We start from the raw sequence: 16,824 nt of genomic DNA, 5'->3' as shown, positions 1-16,824 counted from the left end.
GAATCACTATGTAGGAAGACTTTTTTTTATCCAAATAATAAAGAAGCCAGTGTCGAGAAAAGCTATGACAAATAATAATTTAATAAAGGCCATCAGAGTGATAAGAGAAAAGGTGCTACCATTGTCCAGTCTAAATCTTTGAAACCTAAATGAACTTTGACTCTATCAATATTTCAATTAAAGCTAACTTTGAATGTAAAGATCCATCGACAACCAATAATAAATTTCCTAGTAGACAAAGGAACAAGATCTTTATTACCATTGTCATGAAGAACAAACATTTTTTCAAGTATGATTTGTCTTTAACTAGAATAGTCTAAGACATCATCTGTAATTTTACAAATTGGCATAAAGAAAATGGAAGAGTCAAATATAATGGAAAGACCACAAACTATGATATCTCAAAGTGACACAAAGGAAAATAATTATAAGTGAAGTGAGTTGATGACTCCTCTTCCACGCATCATATGTGCATGGCTTAAAGATAAGCATGGAAGGTGCGTAAGCAATGAAGAAATGGAGATGATAGATGTTTGGCTTTGTGATATAGAGGTATAAAAGTGCTCTCAAGAGAGGTTAGGTCAACTCTCAAGGAAGGGTGGCTAGAGGAAACCTAAAGAAGAGCCCTAGCCTAAGGGATTCACAAAAGGGAGAGTAGTCTGGAGTCATTTCAACAAAGTTTCTCTACTATATACATGAATGAATTTACAAGAGGTATGCTCCTCTATCTATAGGAGCAAAAGAGAGCTAACTGTCTCCGAAAAGAAAAGGAATGCAAACTTTAGAATTTGAAATTTGGAGCCAAAGGAGGGCATGCTTCTAGTGTGACTTGCCATGTGGCTAGGTCACACTTTCCACACCTTGGGACATATGTGGAGAGCTAAAACCCTAGCTTGTTCTCCAAGCTAGCACACATCCTAGGGTAAAAACCCTAATTCATGTGTCTCTATACAAGGCCCAACTCCTTTAGGTCAAAAACTACATTAATAGGCCTAAATGCCCAATAAGGCCCACATACATGGTCCAAAGATAACCTTATACTACTTGGCCCAAAATACAAGACCCAAATAAACCGATTCTAATATTTACAAACAAAGAGTTTAAGACTAGGTCTTCAAATATTCCTTAGCCCATGTGAACATCAACTTGGGCCTACTAAGCTTAGAAAAAGACTAGCCTTCATGTATCCTCTTGGCCATTTCTCTTGTTGTTGGCCCTTTGGCTAAAGGTATGTCATCATCTCCTCCATCTTGAGAAGGATTTGACCTCAAATCTGAAGGGTCTGCCTCATCATCAGTTCCACGTGCAAAAGGAATAAAGTTAGTAACATTAAAGGTGACATTAACTTCATACTCCTCAGGCAGCTCTAGCCCATAAGCATTATTATTCACTTTTTAAGGACTCTAAAAGAACCATCTCCTCGGAGACAAAGTTTGGACTTTCTTTGCTTAGAAAATCTATCTTTACTCAAGTGAAGCCAAACACAATCTCCTACTTCAAAGATGACCTCTCTCCTCCCCTATTGTTGTACCTTATGTACCTCTTAGTTTGTTGTTGAATTTGATTTTTAACACTCATGAAATTTCTTTATAAACTTAAATTTAGCTGTCTCTTCTTTATGAACAAAGTCAAAAGATGTAGGAAGTGGTAGTAAATCTGATGGAGTAAGAGGATTAAAATCATAAATAGTCTCAAAAGGAGAGATCTTAGTAGTCCTATGAACCACCCTATTGTAAGAAAACTCAATTTGTAATTGAACTAACCAACTCTATTGATAATTAATTATGTTGATAATGTAATTATCCAATTCAGTTGATAATCTTGTTATCTTTTTAAATATCTAAGATTTTCACTTGAATAATAATCTTGAAAATATTATTTAATCTTAAGAGATTTTCTTTTATCTAATAATGTTGGAAATATTCTTCAAATCTTCATGAATTTTCTCCTAATCTGCAAAATATAAATCAAATACTTATCTTTTCCAATTTTATTAAATAAACCCTAAAATATCTAAAAGGATAATAATAAAATAACAATAAAATATAAAAATAAACAAAAAATAAAACATGATAATGCCAATTATCACCTTTGAAACCTTCATTTTCCAATCTAGGTATGTTTCTACATCATCCTTCCTATGGAAGTGAGGGAGATCTACCCTTGTTTCTTTTAGGACATGGTCTCTTCTAGTTATCCTTAATAGTAGAGGAGGAGGTTAATAAAATTGGTCAACTATCCTACTATCCTCATTATAGTGTGTGATGAGTGTAAGAGTTTTAGAGCTCCTTGAATGGATCCTACTCCTACTATTCTTTGTAAGTCTCTCATCCTTCTTGCTTTAAAATCCTAAGTTACTACTCTATGATAACAAGTTGGACCTCTTTTTCAATTTTCTCTTTTTCCTTTAGAATGGCTTATTGTGTCCTCCAAATTTGTAGCAACTTTAGCTCTTAAGTGATTTGGTTAAAACATTTTGGAGCCTTTTCACTAGAGTCACTACCTATTTGGCAAGGATTCCTAAACATGCTTACGATTATTTATTTTTTTGGTTTTTGACTTTGTCTTTCAAAGAAATTCCAAAGAGGGAGTAGATAACAAATTTCTTGAGTTCATTTCCAGAAAAAGAGGTGAATCTCTTGAATTGCTTAAGTACTAAGGCTTTCCTAGCCAAAGCTTACCCCAAAAATTCTTTGAACAAAACTTCTTAAGTGGAATTAAGTGAAAGATGAAGTTTACACACACAAAGCTATAAAGAAAAAACAAACAAGCAATGCAAGAAAAGTAAAGCACCTAGACTAAGTGACCTTAATTGTGAGACTTGTTGGCACAAAACACACTCATTGTCTAAAGCGTTTTTATTAATTTGAAAAAATGTTCTAATTAGGAGATGAGAGAACACCAAAGGCTTCCACAAGACACCTAATTAGGCCAAATACAATAAGCAGTTAAACAACAAAAAATTACACAAAAACAAAAGACCTCTCTCTCCAAAGTGTTTCGCTCTTCTCCTTTTCTTCTCTCAAGTGTTTGGTTGCTCCTTTTTGTGAAATCCCCTTCAAGCTTTGAGTTCCACTTTGGTTTCCACCCCTAAGATGTTACCTCAAGAGATTGGTTCACTTCCAAAAAGAGTTTACACCAAAGATATACACCAAAACCAAAAGGAGGCCAAAGAAAGCAAAGCAAGAAAATGCTTAAAATGAATGAAAGTTAAACCCAAAGAGAGAAGTCATGTGACAAAACTAGAGATTGTTGAATTGAAACAAGTAAGAAATAAGGCTAAAAAACAAAGTTAAGCACACAAATAAGAAACACCAAAGGTGTAAGATCCGAGAAATTTAAATAATTAAGTAAATAATTATTTAATAAATGTGGGTAGTGAGAGCCTTTATGGCATTTAATACTAACATGTATGATGTGGAAAAGTACTAACTCAAATGATTAAGAGTATTTAGTTATGTGAGAGGACTTGGGTTCAAGTCCTATGTATGCCATTTATGTGTTAATTGATTATTATTTAAATAAAATGCTTGAACGTGTTAAGTAATTTATGTGTTAATTGATTATTATTTAAATAAAATGCTTGACCGTGTTAAGTAATAATATAATCTTAGAATTATAAGAATTATCACGAAACATGAATTGGTTGAATGGTTGTGCATTGATTTGACAATGACATGGTCATGGGTTCGAACCTTGGTAGATCCAAATTAAATTTTCTTTTTGCCAAAATTTCTTTTGGTGTGAATGTGAAAAGGCAAGGAAACCCTAGCAACCAAGAGGGGCTGGAAAAACAGCCACTAATGAACCTTTAATGGCAATTAAACTCCAAGTTTAATGTCATTTTCGTTTTGGAATTAATGGTGCTTAATCAAGTGAATTAAGAGCATTCTACTTTTGGAGCAAGGAATGTAGGTTAGGGGAGTTGTACTACGTTTTTATTTTAATTGTATTGTTTCTGGACTGAATGGAATGCATGTGAACCTTGAGTTCTGTCAAAAATATGGTAAATTGTTCGTGTTTCTAGAATTTTCTAGAAATCGCCTGGCGGCGTTGAAGACTCGCTAGGCGACGCATGCTGCAGAACCCAGTTTCTGGGTTTCCTCTATGAACCGCTTGGCGACTGCATGTGTTCTGCCAAGCAACGCGAACTGGTTTGGCCAATTTCTCGTGGTTTCATGATTTTCTGTGATATGGATGATGCTTAAATTAGTTATTATATATGAAATTGCGTACTTGTTTATGTAATTACGTGTCTGTAATTGTATGACTAAGGATAATTATGATTATGGAGATAATTGGGTGCTCGGGTTCATGTGGGGCTACGGAGGAATGAACCAACATAACTTATGTGTATGATTTATGATATGATGCATGAAAGTAATTCCGATTTGAATAAATATGATGTATGTATCACATAATTATGTCAAGACAAATGTTGGAAGTGTTGATTTGTGATTTTAAGGTTTACACAGGTGCAAAATAATTTGAGATTGTTCCATAATTGTATGCACCGCCTAGTGGCGCATGATCTGCCGCCAGGCGACTTATGTTAATACAACCCAATTTTTGGGTTGCTATTAAGAACCGCCTGGCGGTGAAGAGCTGTCGCCAGACGATGCATGCTGGTGTTCTTTTCATGAAAAGCATTGTTTTTCGTACTTTTCACGCAACAGAAACCGTTGGGCGCTAGGTTCTTGATTTATGGGCGGGCGCCAGGTTCTTGATTTATGGGCGCTATGCGCCACCAATTTTCTGGTTTGCGCAATTTTCGTAAAACTGCATTTCTTGATTCGTTAATCGTTCGATTGAGGTGAAAGTTTGACAAGGGGTCCATAACATGTAGTTCTTCACTTTCAACGGTGGAGATTGTATTTGGAGGTCAGTAGGTAGAGATATATGTTACTCATTATTGTTGGTTTTGAAGTCCTTAAAATGCATGAATAAGCTCTTGACAATTTCAAGTAACTTCTAATGAAGCATGATTGAGTTATGTTGTAAGTCTCTATGAATTTGAATGTTCCTTTGGGTTAGTCACATGTTGAGAATTGGTTTATTGGTGAATGCATGTGTGTCAATATAAATTAACTTGTTGTATAGGAGAGGCGATAGTGCTATATTAATTTGCATTGGTGCATAAGATCATGTGCTTAAGTTGTTAGAGTGCTGCTGCTTTATATTTGTTTGAGCATACGTTATTCATAAGTTGGAACTAAATGCTAGTATGAATTTAAAGGGTGAAATATATATATATATATATATATATATATATATATATATATATATATATATATATATATATATATATATATAAATATGTGAGGATTGATGCATATGATATATGGTGATACTTGTGTACGCGTATGATGAAGCCATCTAAATTGAGACTGTGCATGAGAGTCATGTTGATTTCTGGAAGCCTATATTCTTGATTGTGGATATGCATAATTATAAGAGTAGGATTGATTTTACTTTGTTTTAGGTGCTTAAAAACCAGTACTGCGCAAGTACTGGTGTAGCGCCTAACGGTGGTGTTTGATCGCTAGGCGATAGCTACAAAACCAGTAGAGTATTGAAGTGTGTGGCGCTTGGCGGTAAGGGTTGTCTCGCTAGGCGATACTTGTAGAAATAGTAGCATCAGAGGCGCTTGGTGCTTGGTGGCACGTATCCCCCGCCAGGCGGTTTAGAAGCGAGTTTCACATGGCGACTCCGGAGTAGCACTAAGTGATGATGCAAAGGCATAAGCTTTGTTTGCTTTGGATGTGCGTGATCTACAAAGCTTTGGTGATACCACGAAGGTCGGCTTGGGTTCTTTGAGTTGTGGCTCGGAACGTATCCCTTGAGTTGTGACTCGGGATAGGGGTTAAGCACGTGGCATTCCTTGAGTTGTGGCTCGGAATGACATCTCTTGAGTTGTGGCTCGGGATGGCGGATGAACACAAGGAACTCTTGAGTTGTGGCTCGGGTTGGCGAGTGTTACCGGTGTGAGTGTGTGTGTTGTGGCGCGTATGGCAGGTCCAGATAGATTGTCCTCCTTGGTCTGAGACCAATGAGTTTGGTAGTCTTGTGACGTTACGAAAGTTATTCATATTGGGAACTCCACTTGGCGTTACGAAGTATGGTCCGTAGCATGGTTTCCCGCACGTGCTCTACCAGTTGTGGCTGGTAGGTGTGGCAACAAAACATTTTGAGGTACTCATCAGAAGGCGTAGATCATGGGTAACATGGTGGTAGCCATGTGGTATGAAATCAAAGGATGGAATTCCTTTGGTGTGTTTGTGTGTATATATATATATATATATATGTGTGTGTGTGTGTGTGTGTGTGTTTCGTATACATGTTTGTTTAACTGTTAGCTCACCCTATCTTCTTGTGTTTGGCGATGATCGTGTACGCGGTATACGGGAGAAGATGATGTTACAGGTGGATCTAATGAGGCATAGAGCCGGATCAGAGATAAACTAGGAGAAAATATTTATAAGAGTTTTTATGTTTCATGGTTTTTTTATAATTTGATAAAATTTTTATGTTCTAGGCTTGGTTATTGTATTTGAATTTTATAAGTATGGATTTGAGTTACTTTATGATGAAATAAAGTTTTAAATTTCCCGCATTTTTGGGAAATGAAATTATATTAAATAAAGTTTTATTATTTTGTTTTATTTTATTATTTAAAATCCGTAATATCCGGACAGGATGTTACATAAGGAATGACACTAAATTAGATTTCAAAAACCAAAAACCAAACTAGAATTGTATGTTTGCTTCTTTTCTTCAAAGGTCGAATGCTAATGGTGAACAAGGTCACTCAAATAACTTAAAGTCGTGATAACCATGTGTTAAATTTGCTAGAATTAATGCCCCAAAACCTAAAGCAAGTGAAACAACACCAAATCAAGTAGTAGTGGTGATCAGTGCATACACATACACACACACACACACACACACACACATATATATATATATATATATATATATATATATATATATATATTCATTCTATCTTTTGCTTTTTTGATAAACTCTTTTCTACTTTTCTTTTGTTATGTTGAAATTTTTTTGTATAGTAGCAAAATTGAAATAGAGAATATGAAACAAGAACAGGAAAACAAGAAGTTACTAAACATGAAAGAAACCTAATGAAATCAAAATAGAGAATATGAAACTCAAAAAAACATAAGTGAAGAACTTGCTAAAGAACTACTAAAGATAATGACATGAGAAGGACTAAACATAACTCTAAACAACATGTATGGATCTCAAAATGAAAATTACTAAAGAATAAAATGATTAAACCGAACAAAAATGAAAGAAGACTCAATTAAACACAAAAGCACACACAATAATCAAATATAGAACCCTAAACATAATAAACGAATGGTTTAAAGATGAACAAGAAGTAGAACCATAAATTCAAACAAAAATAAAGGGTAGAAACTCAAGACAATAAAGGTAACAATCATATAACAACAAAGAAATGATAAGAAGACAAGATACTTAGCTTTTGAAGACGATAAGCCTAACTTTAGATACCACATGATAATCCTCTTCCAAACATCCTATGCACATGGCTTGCAAAGAAGCATGGAAGGTGTGAAAGTAATGAATAAATGGAGATGATGAATGTTCGGCTTTGGTGATATAGAGGTGTAAAAGTGCTCTCAAGAAAGGTTAGGCCAACTCTCAAGGAAGGGTGACTAAAGAAAACCTAAAGCAGAGCTCTAACATAAGGGATTCACAAAAGGGAAAGTAGTCTGGAGTGATCTCAACATATTTTTTCTAATATATTCATGAATGAATTTACAAGATGTATGATCCTCTATTTATAGGAGCAAAGGAGAGCTAGGTGTCTAATAAGTGTCTAGTATTAGTAAAATTGCATATCATTTAGACACTTTTCTTGCATAAATTTAATGTAAAAATTGTTAAAACAACCCCTTTTGCATTAAAATATAGAATGAAGAGGGAATAAGTTATGAAAAGTGAAACTTGACATAATTATGCTATTTTTGGAAATTAAGAAGTTGGTGCTAAGCCCCAAGTTGTAGCTCAAATAGAAGAGATGAAATGAGAAAATCCAGAATATGAGTCTACGGCTGAGCAACGATATTAACGTTGAGCCACATTTTAGGAAACCTTCACTACAAGGAAACCTTGAGCTCTAGAATACCAGCTGAGCGTCAAAAGAAAACCCCCACAGAGGGAAAGTTCCATGGATGATCACCAAGATGACCTACGAAGAAAACCCACCCATTAAAGAAACCTTCATGGCTTACCTACTTGGATTAGAGCTAGAACAACACTCAGAATTCTGTAAATATAGAGCATGTCTTTGTTATTTTCATGATGATTTTGTAAATCAATCTAGAGAGAGAAACTCCAACTTAGGTTTATATTGTATATCTTTCGTAAGTTGTGGAAGGAGAAAAGTTACTCCATGTTCTCGTTGTATACATCATAATGAGCAACCAACTTCTTCCTCTGTTGGGATTGGATGTAACTTATAAACTCTTTGTACTGCACTTGGTTTGATATATATTATGTTATTGTTTTACATGTTGGTTATTTGATTTGCTTTTATTGATGTGGTAACTTGATCACTCATCATACTTTAGCAGCATTAGATAACAATGACAACTGGTCTAGTGTTTAGATCCAATCAAATCTCTTAGTGCTTGGCATATACCATACAAGAATTGCGACTTTAGTTGATTTGAAGAGTCTTGTTCTGAATGCAAGGGTTCCTCCACCTAGATGGGGACATCCTGCGTCTCACACCTTTAGGTTCTAATACTACAAACATGAGGTTAAAATTACAATTAAGTGTATTTCCAAGAACACTAAGATAAAGAACATAATCTATTGATAATGAAGAATTGAGTGGAAGAAGCCAAGTTCAATCCTAACACCTAATCAACATCATTTATCTATCTTTAATTTAAACGTGTTTTCAAAACTACAAAAATCAATCCTTGTTACTATTCCATTGCACAACTTGAAGTAGATTATAGATTAATATTTTATCATACAAAATCCCTGTAGATACGACCTTGTTGTGATATAACTAACCTAGTGCACTTGCTAGATAATTTACAGACCCCTATTTAGGTCACAATCCAAAATGAGAGGGAAATTCAAACTCTGGAATTTGAAATTTGGAGCCAAAGGAGAGCATGCTTCTAGTGTGACTTGTCATGTGGCAAGGTCACACTTTCACACCTTGGGACATATGGAGAGCCAAAATCCTAGCTTGCTCTCTAAGCTAACGCACATCCTAGGTGTCAACACCCAATTTCGTTCGGGTAAATGCATTTGTTTGGTTAAAAATAATAATAATAATAATAAAAATAATATATAATAATAATAATAATAAATAAAAAATAAAATAAAAAAATATGTTTTGATTGATGGTAGGCTTTTAAATTTTAATTCTACCGTGGGAAGAAAGAAAAAAAAAGAAAAAAAAAACAAGAGAAGAAGAATCTAATTTATTGTTAATTATCACACTCTTTTCATGAGCCCAAATGTTTTACATATTTTTACCCCCACTGTTTGCTATTTACACTCTTCGCATGACATGTCAGAAAAGGACGTTTCATAATTTCTGTTTTTAGAGAAGCGTATAATATTAGGAGCAATATTTTTTATAATAATTTGAATAAATATCTTGCATTTACACTTATGTGTCTCTTTGCGTTGTCAGACTGGGAAGGTATTATTTTAATTAAAAGAAAATATTCCTGATATAATACTTTTAGAGAAGGGTACGATTTTAATATTTAGAAGAAAATATTTCTGGTAATAATTAGAATCAATTATATGAATAATATGTTATGATTTGATCACGATCTTTATGTGACACATAATATGATTCTAGTAATTACAGACAATATTTCGTTAATAATTATAATCAATACCGTGGATATTACGCAACGATTTAATGGCTATAATATGTTTTGTTCCTGTAGGGAACAAACAAGATAAGTTAGGCACAAGTGTCACCTTACCTATGCAGTCCGCTATCTCCTCAGTTAGCCTCTTCCCGGTTGGTACATGTTTGCTTGGACCCGGGAGGGGTTACCTGCAGAAGGGACTCCGAAGCTCAAGTCAGCCAAAGCTCTCAAAAAGTCAAATTAGGTGATTAATGGAGTAATGAATGCGTACCTTTAATTACAAGGGTCCACGTGTATTTATAAAGCATTAATTATGTCTGGTCATGCCATGGGTCGGGCCCTAGCTTCGCGTATGCGGTATGGGCCGTCCCAATTGGCGGAGAACTTGCCATCCTTCTTCCTTGCACTGCTGGCCATTCTCCATACTAAGTCTCCTTTTATGAATGATCTTGGGCATAGGTTTGCGTTATACTTTCTGGCAGCTCTTTGTTTGGCGGCTAAGTTGCGTATCTGTGCTTTTTTTCTGAGTTCGGGTAGGAGGTCGAGGTGGGTGGCCATGTTTTGATGATTGTGGGTTGGGTCGTATAGTTCTCGGCGCAGGGATGGTTTGCCAATTTCAACAGGTATCATGGCGTCTGCTCCGTAAACTAGGCTGAATAGGGACTCGTTTGTTGCTGACTAGGGGGTGCATTTGTAGGCCCATAGCACTTCTATCAATTCTTCGGGCCATCGGCCTTTGGCGCTGTCTAACCGTTTGCGCAGTTCCATTAGAATAACTTTGTTGGCCGCCTCTGCCTGTCCATTGGTTGTGGGTGTTCTACATAACTAGTTATGTGTTTGATGCCCAGACCAGTGTAGAACTTGGCTAGTTCCTTATCTATGAATTGTCAGCCATTATCAGTGATGATAGTATGCGAAACGCCATATCGACATATGATATCTTTTTAGACAAATTGCTGGACCTGTTGGGCTGTGATAGTGGTCAGGGGTTTGGCTTCTATCCACTTAGTGAAATAATCAACGGCTACTATTAGGAATTTCACCTGGCCCTTGCCGGGGGAGAAGGGGCCGAGGATATCCATTCCCCATTTAGCGAAGGCCATGGGGATAGTATGGAATGGAGTTGCTCTTGTTTCTGGTGGATGAGGTTGCCGTGTTTTTGACATGGTTTGCATTTTTTAACGCATTCTTGGCAATCCGCTTCTATAGTTGGCCAGAAGTAACCGACTCGAAGAACTCTGGTGGCCATAGTACGTGCGCCAAAATGGTAGCCGCAAATGCCTTAATGCAGCTCCTTGATTATATACTGGGCTTGTTCCGCAGTGATACATTTGAGAAGCGGTTGGCCATATCCGCGTTTGTAGAGGTCATCGCCTATCATAGTATATCTGGCGGCTTTAGCCAGCCAAGTTTTGTCTGCGTTTTATGGGGATTTGCCAGTTTGGAGATATTGAATATAAGAGTTTGGGTTAGGTTGTGGCAAGTATTTGTGATTGAAGGGGTGGATAGAGTTTGTTGCAACATGGATCGGTGGCGACCTTTTAATTTGGTGTTGGCTAATTTGGATAGGATGTCGGCTCTGATGTTGTCGATCCTGGGAATGTGTTCGATGCGGACTTGTCCAAAAGCCGATTGGATGACCGTGCGGACCAGATGGTAATATTGTAGAAGGATGGGGTCTTTAATCTGGAATTTGTCATTTAGGTGACCCACAGTAAGCTTGGAGTCGGTTTTGCACGTTAGAGTTTTGACACCAACCTTGCGGGCAAGGGAAAGGCCGGCGAGGATGGCTTCGTACTCGGCTTGATTGTTGGATGTTTTGAAGGCGAAGTGGAGGGATTTCTCAATGAGGATATCGTTGGGTCCTTCTAACATGATACCAATACCGACACCTTTCGGATTTGAGGAACCATCTACATGAAGCGTCCACTAGTCCTCTGTGGGTGTTTGTTGGAGGTCATTAACAAAATCCAGGAGGCACTGGGCTTTAATGGGGCCATGGGGTTCATAACGAATGTTGAATTCTGATAGCTCGACGGCCAAGGATGACATCCGTCCTGCCAGGTCTGGCTTTTGCAATATCTTCTGGATTGGGTAGTCAGTTTTGACGGTGATGTTGTGGTTTTGGAAGTATGGGCACAGGCGGCGAGCTACGTGGACCAAGGACAGGGCCAACTTTTCCACCATTTGGTATCTGGTTTCAGGCTCATGTAGCGTTCTGCTGAAGAAGTAGACAGGATGTTGCGTGCCCTCTATATCTTGGACAAGCGCGACACTGACAGTGTGGTCGGTGGCTGTGATGTAAACTAGCAGGGGTTGACGAGTGTCCGACTTGTGGAGGATAGGTGGTGAGGTGAGGGTGGTTTTTAGTTTCTGAAAATTTTGTTCACAGTCTTCTGTCCACGTGAACCGGGCAAATTTTTTGAGGAGTTGGACTATGGGTTGGGTTTGTTCAGCCAGTTTGGGCAGGAAGCGGGAAATGGCTGTAAGGCGGCCTATGAGGCGTTGGACCTCTTTGATGATGGTGGGACTACGCATTTCGATGATCGCCTTGCACTTTTCAGGATTGGCCTCTATGCCGCGCTAGGTTAACATGAATCCAAGAAATTTACCGCGGTCGACGCCAAATACGCACTTATCGGGGTTGAGGTGAAGGTTGTATTGGCGTAACGCGGAGAAGACCGCTGAAAGGTCCTGGGCGTATTAGTGGTGGCTTGGAGACTTGACAACCATGTCGTTAACGTATACTTCGACACATTATCCCATCAGATGGCTGAAAACTTTGTCCATCAACCATTGGTAGGTTGCTCTAGCGTTTTTAAGACCAAAGGGCATAACTCTGTAAAAGTAGTTGGCGTCATCCGTGATGAAGGTGGTCTTGTTCATGTCAGATGTGGCCATAGGGATTTGGTTGTATCCGAAATATGCATCCAAGAAACTAAGTACTTTATTCCCTACCGCGCCATCAATAAGTCAGTCGATATTGGGTAAGGGGTAGGCATCTCGGGGATAGGCCTTGTTTAGGTCCGTGTAGTCTACACACATCCGCCATTTGCCGTTGGCTTTCTTCACCAAGACTACATTAGAAAGCCAAGTGGTGTATTGAGCTTCTTCGATGAATCCTGCGCTCAGTAACTTATCGGCCTCGGCCTTAGCTGCTAGGCGTCGTTCTTCGCCGAGTTTGCATTTTTTCTAGAAGATGTAGCGGGCTTCTTTATAGATGGATAGCTTGTGGGATGCTACTAGAGGGTCTACCCCAGGTAAGTCAGCGGCTGACCAAGCGAAAAGGTCCGTGTTGCTGACCAGGATAGGTGTGATGATGGCACGCTCGTCAAAGTTTAACCCGGTGCCTAAGTTGATGGAGTGGTCAGTCGGAAGTTCTAGAGGGGATGTTTCTTCGACAGGTTCGAGATGAACATCCCGACCCACTCTGAGGTCTAGATCCTCGCCCGATAGAGCGATGCCGGAGCCAGGTGGTCGCTCAATGTGGTTAGTTTGCTGGATTGGGAGTTGTGGGCGTAGGCTAGCCATGTAGCATTCGCGTGCCAAGCGTTGGTCGCAATGGACGGTGAGGATGTCGCCAGAAGGGGAAGGGAACTTCATGGTCAGATGAGGAGTGGAAACGACAGCGCCAAGGGTGTTGAGTGAAGGACGACCAAGGAGGACATTGTAGGATGTGGACGCGTCAACGATAAGGAAGCGGATGGGAATGGTTTTAGTTTGGGTTCCATCGCGAAACACGGTGTGAAGGTCAATGTAGCCGTGAGTGGAAACTTGTTCGCTAGAGAAGCCATAGATTGGTTCGTCATATGGAACCATGGCAGTGTCTGGGAGCTGGAGTTTTTGATATGTGGCCCAGTAGAGGATGTCGACAGAGCTGCCCTGGTCAACAAGGACTTTCTTAACGGCGTAGTTTTCGATTTCAACCGTGATGACCATGGGGTCGTCTTGTTGGTGGTCGAGGCCGTGGAAGTCGTCGTCTGTGAAGATGATGGGAGGCATGCGGCGTCTGTGATGGGAATGGGTAATATGGTTGATGGATTGGATATGGCGGAGGTGTTTCTTTCTGGCAGAAGAAGTAGATCCTCCACTAGCGAAGCCACCAGAGATGGTGTTGATAGTGCCACGTAGGGGAGGATCGGCGGGGGTGATGTCGATGCGAGCCGGTTGGGGATCCTGGTTAGCGTGTTGGGCAGGGCGTCTGTCGTGGCGAGAGTCATGTGGAGGGCGCCTGTGGTCAGATCGAGGGGGTGACGGGCTCGAGAAGGAGGATCATCTCTACGGATGAAGCGGCGAAAGTGACCAGCACGAACCAGTTCTTCTATTTTATCCTGGAGTGCTTTGTAGTCTTTTGTAGTGTGGCCATAGTAGCGGTTGTAGTGGCAATATTTGGTCATATCAGCATTAGGGGGAGTGGTTGTCTTGCGTGGTGGTGGAATGAGGTAAGCTTGCAAGGCCTCATCGAGAAGGCGGGATCGGGCTACAGTAAGGGGGGCATATCTGGTAAAGCGGGGTTGGCGGGGCTCGTGTGGGCAGGTATCAGAGTGGGGGGGTTGGCGGTGGTGGCTGCATAGTCATTGCAAAATTTGGTGTGGAGGGTCTGCATTTCCTCCATGCGAACATAGTCGGCCGCACGCAACTTGAGCTCGTGCATAGAGGCAGGTGGATGGAGGTAGACATTGTTGGCGAAGGGGCCGGGTTGTAGGGTGAGTGCCATACATTGGAGGATCATTTCCTGGTTGAGGTGTGGGGTACGAAGGGCTGCCTTGCTGAAATGATCGATGAATGCTCTGAGTGGTTCACCTTGTTCTTGCCTGATGCCCAGGAGGGAGATTGTAGTGGTTTGATGTGGTCGGCTGCCAGCAAAATGGGTTGAGAACATATGGGAGAGAGCGTTGAAATTGTCGATGGAGTAAGGTGGAAGGGTTGTGAACCATTCTAGAGCAGGGCCTTTGAGGGTGGTGGGGAAGGCTTTGCAAAAGACTGCGTCTTGGGACGTGTACAGGACGACATGGGTGATGTAGACTTTAAGATGTTCGTCAGGGTCGATTTCACCGGTGTAGCGGTCCAGTGTGAAGGGTTCCCACTGGGCGGGAAGGGGGGTGTTAGTGATGAATTCGGTGAAGGGGTGGCGGCGTCTGGGTTGGTGGGGTGGTAGCGGATGGGGGGAATGAGATGGTGGACAAGAGTGGGAAAGGTGGAGGTGAAGTTGTGAGGAGGGATGTGGGTTGCCAGAAGGTAGTGTGGGTTGTAAGGTGGGACATGGGTAGTGTGTAGGATGGTGGTGAGGGTAGCAGCAAGGGTAGGGGTTGCGGTGTGCCCGGTTGGGTGGAAGGGAAATGAGTGGGATGGGTGGAGGGAATGGGTGTTTGCTGGGTGGTGGTGAAGGTGTGAGGGGTGGGGTTGTATTCGCCTTCTTCCTCTATGGGCTGGAAGGCTGGGGACCTTGCAGCCTCAGACGCCTCCTTGGCTTTTCCTTTCTGGGTGGGATCGGCTTCGATCTTTCGCCTGAGGCGAGAATTTTCTTGTCGTAGCGCCTCCATCTCATCAGTGCTGCGTTTCTTCATATCTGCCAACTCCTGTTGCATTTTGACCTGGCCGTCTAGGATGGCGGCCAGGTCAGGGGTGATGTTAGCAGGTCCTGAGGGACCATCATCTGCCTGCTTGTTACCTCCAGCTCTACTACGGGTTGAAACCATCTTCAGAGAAAAACGGGTACTAAGGTGTTGTGTCTTGCCCCACGATGGGTGCCAATTGTTCCTGCAAAGAACAAACAATATAAGTTAGGCACAAGTGTCACCTTATCTATGCAGTCCGCTATCTCCTCAGTTGGCCTCTTCCCGGTTGGTACATGTCTGCTTGGACCCGGGAGGGGTTACCTGTAGAAGGGACTCTGAAGCTCAAGTTAGCCAAAGCTCTCAAAAAGTCAAATCAGGTGATTAATGGAGTAATGAATGCGTACCTTTAATTACTGGGGTCCACGTGTATTTATAAAGCATTAATTATGTCTAGTCATGCCATGGGCCGGGCCCTAACTTGGGCCCTAGTTTGGGCTGTAAGTGGGCCTGGGCCCTAACCCAGGCCCTTAGGTCGATCATTGTGGACTCGTTGAATATCAGGGGGCTTTGATTTTGCTAAGTGTATTAAGGTTGTCGGCCTAAACCGACTACTTCCTTTGGCGGTTTGTGTTGCCCACATGCTATCTTAGGCAGGTTATTTCTCTAGATGTTTATGTTACCGGTTCAGGCCGACTAGGCTTAGGTTAGCCCAGCCTAGGCCGGTTACTTGAATGTTTTGGTGTATAGGTATGGTGATCGTTTTATTATTATTGTGTTAAGTTGGCTTGGTGTGGTACACCAGTCTCCCAGCCTTGACCGACATAGGTGTCGGTTTAGGGTGTATGTGTTGATATGCTAGTGGGACCGGCTAGGTGTGGTACATGTTTCATCAAGACTAATTCCTTCCCCATATATTTTATAATAATTAAAGTCTAGGATCTCAGTGGTACCCCAAGGGGCCTATATAAGCACAAAATTTCTTCAATGCAAGACACAGAGAAAAAAAATCGAAAAACCCCTCTCCTATATCACAGAGCACACACACAAAAGGGGGTCATCTTAAGAGGTAAATTTTCTTTGCTCTTAATGCTTTTCATGATTCTCTTATAACAACAAATATATATTATTGTTTGAATTGTTGTATGGTTAAATGTGTTCGGGGTTCTCATGTTAAATGATTTTGGGTTTGTCGTAGATGTGCTCAACCTTTCTCTTTTCCTTTATTTTTATCTTGATAAATAAAAAGGTTTCTTTCGTAGGCTTTAATTCTCTCTAAACAAAAAAATAATAAAAAAATTATATTATTTCTTTGATATAAGTATTGCATACCATGTCAAGTCTCGGACTTGCTTGGTAATCAAAACACTTCTTCG

This window comes from Vigna unguiculata, chromosome 10, assembly GCF_037176805.1.
Source record: "Vigna unguiculata cultivar grain cowpea cultivar isolate G323 ecotype 2 chromosome 10, ASM3717680v1, whole genome shotgun sequence".
NCBI lineage: Eukaryota > Viridiplantae > Streptophyta > Magnoliopsida > Fabales > Fabaceae > Vigna > Vigna unguiculata.
This window is presented reverse-complemented; position numbering follows the sequence as displayed.